General features: G+C 41.5%; 1 protein-coding gene and 1 pseudogene across 2 annotated transcripts in view; one reads left to right on the plus strand and one right to left on the minus strand.

The window, feature by feature from the left end:
* Positions 1-2,574, plus strand: part of LOC103724483 — a 4,079-nt pseudogene extending 1,505 nt beyond the window's left edge. Inside the window, exon 2 of the transcript XR_001872129.2 lies at positions 2,073-2,574. The product of XR_001872129.2 is annotated as a deoxyuridine 5'-triphosphate nucleotidohydrolase, mitochondrial pseudogene (transcript). The remainder of the gene's footprint in view (positions 1-2,072) is intronic.
* The window catches only part of LOC103724485 (DNA-dependent protein kinase catalytic subunit), a gene marked incomplete at its 5' end in the record, with an annotated part of 14,218 nt that overhangs the window by 2,080 nt on the left and 7,211 nt on the right, over positions 1-4,927 (minus strand).

The raw sequence follows: 4,927 nt of genomic DNA on the forward strand, positions 1-4,927 counted from the left end.
CATTTTTATTTTATGTGTATGCGTGTATTGCCTATATGTAAATGCACCCATGTCATGCAAAGCCCGTGGAGGACCAAAGAAGCTGTCGGATCCCCTGGAACTGTAGTTACACTGGAGTTACGGACAGTTGTTAGCTGCCATGTGGGTGCTGGGATATGAACCCGGGTCTTCTGCAAGAACAACCAGTGTTCTTAACCGCTGAGCCATCTCTCCAGCCCCTTATTTATTATTTTTATTTTGTGAGTGTGAGTGCATATATATAAGTTGCACCCGTGTTGTGCAGTGCCAGGAGAGGTCAGAAGAGGGCGCTGAATTCCCCTGGAACCATGTGGGTGCTGGGAATCGAACCCAGTTCCTCTACAAGAACAGCCAGTGCTCTTGACCGCTGAGCCATCTCTCCAGGCCCCTAGACCAAGGCTTTTTAAGAAAAAGATTTTTTTAGTTATGTTTGTGTATATGTGTTTGTATGCCGTATGTGTGGGAGTGCCTGTGAAGGCCAGAAGGTGTCAAATCCTCTGGTGCTGGAATTACAGGTGATTGTGAGGCACCTGACATGGGTTCTGGGGAACTAAACTGTGATCCATCAAAGTGATCTTAACTGCTGAGCCAGAGATTAAGAGCACTGGCTGCTTTTGCAGAGGACCTGGGTTCAATTTCCAGCACCCCATGTGGGGGCTAACAACTGTCTGTAATTCCAGTTCCAGGGAATCTGACACCCTCTTCTGACCTCCTTGAGCACTGCACAACGTGGGTGCACCTATCTACATGCAGGCAATATACTCATACACAGGAAAAAAATAAAATAAAATAATACAATATTTTAATTACTGAACCATCTCTCCAGCCCCAGGTCAAATATTTTTATTTTTTTAGTGAAATTACTTTAGACATACACAAAGCACAAAAAGCAATTAAACACAGGTTGGTGCTCCTTATCATTCAGCATAAAACACAGCACATCAAAAGTACAGACAAGGAGGCAAGAAGGCAATGACCTTGAACATTTCCTTATTTACCTGCTGCATACTTTCCCCCTCTTATCTCTTATGCAATTTCACAATCTTAGTGGAAATAGTACACTTATACTCCATTGAGTAAATCTAAAGTGAAAAGCCATCCATGTGCTCAAAAGCAAATTAGACAATTTCCATTGAAATTCTAAGGCATGGTGGCACAGGCCTTTAATCTCAGCATTCAGGAGGCAAAGGCTATGAGTTCAAGACCAGACTGGTCTACAAAAAAAAAAGGCAATTTGGAGCTGGCAGCTTTACGTCATAACTTACCTTTTTCCAGTCTAGGAAAATGGAATGCATTTTTTCTTAAAAAAAAAAAAAATCCGTATTAGTCGGGTGTGGTGGCGCACGCCTGTAGTCCCAGCACTTGGGAGGCAGAGGCAGGCAGATCTTTGTGAGTTCAAGGGCAGCCTGGTCTCCATAGTGAGTTCCAGGACAGCTGGGGCTACAGGGAGACCCTGCTTCAAAAAGACAAAAAAAACCCACCAGGATTCTGTCCTTCTTCTATCAACTATATTCTACTATTTCAAGAACAAATTTACAAGTATTTAGCTCATGACTGTAGTATCAGCAAATGGGAGTTGAAGGCAGAAAGATACTTATTCATAAAATAAAAATTATAAAAATTTTTAATCAAAATAAACTTTAATAAAAATCACAATAACACCTTTACACAAAGATCCTTTGTGCCTATTATTCTCGAGCCAGGTGGCATAATCCTAACACTTCAGAGATTGAGGAAGAGGATTAGGAGTTCAGATCATCCTCAGCTACAGAGTAAGTTAGAGGCCAGCTCTACTCAACTAACACAAACAAGGAACACATTTAATACTTCCTCCTGGAATTTGGAGATCCTCTGACACCAAAAGAGCAATCCCAGCTTTCCAATCTTACTACAAAAAGCTACTCCTACACAAAATGAGATTTGACTCATTACTACTAAAGAATAAGAATGAAGCCCAATGTAAAACATGCAAATATAAAAAAAAAAAAAAAAAAAAATAGGCTCTCCCTGCCATGCCCTGCTCTTCAGAGGTAACCGTACACCCCCCACCTGAGCAAGCAGGCCCGGCCGGAGGAGCCCACTGCCTAACTGTGCTTTGTGCAGCTCTCAGGGCACGCCACGGTGCCCACCCAGGGGTCCACACACACTGCCGGCTAAGAGCTGTACAGTGCCTATGATTATGAAGTACCACCTATGGAGAAAGCTGTTGTGAAAACATTCAGATAGCTGTTCCTTCTGGGTGCTATGGAAGAGTAGCTCCACATTCTGGCTTGGCTGTAAAACACTTCATAGATGTAGGAGCTGGTGTCATAGATGAAGATTATAGAGGAAATGTTGGTGTTGTGCTGTTTAATTTGGAGAAGGAGAAGTTTGAAGTAAAAAAAGGTGATCAAATTGCACAGCTCATTTGTAAACGGATTTTCAATGCAGAATTAGAAGTTCAGGCTTTGGCTGACACTGAAAGGGGTTCAGGAGGTTTTGGTTCTACTGGTAAGAATTGAAATTTTGGCCAAGAATAAAAAATGAAAGAAACCTGTTTCTTCTGAAAAAATGAAGAGATTTACTTGAAGTTAAAAAAATAAATAGATAACGTCTGGTTGAGATGGGGCCTTGATTTGTAGCCCAGGCTTGCCTTGAACACAGTCATCCTGTTTTGACCTCCCAAGTGCTGCTACAGGCATGTGGCACAACATTCAGCTAAAAAATTGCTTTAACATAGTAAGCATATAAATCATTCTTCAAATAATCTGTTAATATCACTTTCTTTTTTTAATATTTTATTTATTATATTCATTTTTGTGTGTATGCGTGTATTGCCTGCATGTAGGTAACTGCACCCGTGTCATGCAATGCCCAAGGAGGTCAGAAGAGGCTGCCAGATCCTTTGGGACTAGAGTTACGGATAGTTGTTAGCTGCTGTGTGGGTGCTGTGATTCAAACCCGGGTCTTCTGCAAGAACCACCAGTGTTCTTAACCGCTGAGCCATCTCTCCAGGCCCGTAACATCTAACTTTCAATGCTGTCAGCATGAGTGTTGACAGTTCACATGTATGAATATGACCCTTAAGAAAACACATTCAGCCGAGTGTGGTGGTACATGCCTATAATCCTAGCACTTGGGATGTGGAGGCAGAATAAGGAGCTCCAGGGTATCTTCAGGTACATAGTGAGTTCGAGGCCAGGCTGGGTTATGGGATCTTGTCTCAGAAAAAAGAGGAGGAGTCATTTTCTTCCATGTGTGGCCAGTGGTTAGTTGCTATCCTCCAGTAAATAACTTATTACCCATGTTCATGCAGGCAACCTAATTAAACTCAGTGGATCACAATACTTGTACAGGTACATGTATGGAAACGGTGATAGATAAACTGTAACAGATTTACCTAGAGTTTTAAAGTTTCAAAACTTAATAAATCTTCTCAAATTATGACATTTCAATCAGACAGTATGACTTACCTGGTCATGTTAAAAAAAAGAAACACTGTGCACTGTACTGAATGACAAGATATTTATCTCACTTTGTGTATCTATGTATGAACACACATAGGCTGACTGAGCTGTCTCTCCATCTTTCTACCTCACTTCATCTCAGTCCTGGGGATTAACTCCAGGGCCTTATACATCCTAGGTAAGCACTATACCACCAAACCACATTCATCCTCATATTCTCTTTCGATTCTCTGACAGGATCTCATATAGCCCAAACTGGCCTTCAACTCCTGATTCTCCTGCAACCACATCCCAAATACTGAGATTACCGTTGTGTGCCACCACATCCGTCCAGTTCTGATAAACTATTTTAACTGAATAAAGAAAAACAAAAACTACCTGTTAAGAAAAATTACTTATCCCAGGCTATTAATGCATCATCAAAGCATGTATTAAAATACTAGCCATAACCAGACTTAAATGGAACTAAAGAAATGTCTTCTAAAATGTAAGACAAGAGACATTATTCTAATCTAAATGACATAATAGCTGAACACCAGTGCCTTCAGTCACTAAAGGACTTAGATTTATCTTCATCTTCAGGAAATAGAGAAAGCTGGGGTATAGCATAGTGGTACTGTGTGCTTAGTGCATTCGAGGCCCTGGGTTTACCCCCAGCACCAAAATGGGGGATAGGGAAAAAGAGGGCAAACATTGAGAAAAAAAAAGCCAAAAAGGAAAGAGAGACAAACTAAGGGAGGGAAAGTGGGAGGGGGGAAGCGACAGAGAGGAAGAGAGACAGAGATGGAGGGCAATGAGGGAGCAAGGCTCTTCTGTGATGATAACACTGTTATACTTCTTATTGCCTAAGAAGCTGTCAGAAACAAAAGCTTACCAACTACACTATCCTTTTACATAAAATGAAAATGAGGGGATTGAAGAAACGGCTCAGCTATTAAAAGCACTGACTGCTCTCAGAAGACCTGGGATCAGTTCCCAGCACCCACATGGCGGCTTACAACTGTCTGTAACTCCAGTTCCAGGGGATCTAACGCCCTCTCTGACTCTGCAGGCGTTACACAACACAGCTACACTTACACACATGCAGGCAATACACATGCACACAAATAAAATAAAATTAATAAAATTTTAGGGGCTGGAGAGATGGCTCAGCGGTTAAGAACACTGTTCTTGCAGAAGACCCAGGTTCAAATCCCAGCACCCACATGGCAGCTAACAACTATCCGTAACTCCAGTTCCAGGGTATCCAATGGCCTCTTCCGTCCTCTGTGGGCATTGCTAGACCCAGGTGCACTTACCTACATGCAGGCAATACACACATACACATAAAAATAATAAATAATTTTTAAAAAGCCTTTAATCCCTTTAATGACTTGCACCATACATTCCCAATGATATTAAGCTTGTTGACATTGTGTATTCTTCTTGAGATATTGTTCCGTTGTTGCGATTCTCAGATCTAA

This window comes from Nannospalax galili, unplaced genomic scaffold (genome assembly GCF_000622305.1).
Source record: "Nannospalax galili isolate Female #2095 unplaced genomic scaffold, S.galili_v1.0 scaffold7608, whole genome shotgun sequence".
Classification (NCBI taxonomy): Eukaryota; Metazoa; Chordata; class Mammalia; order Rodentia; family Spalacidae; genus Nannospalax; species Nannospalax galili.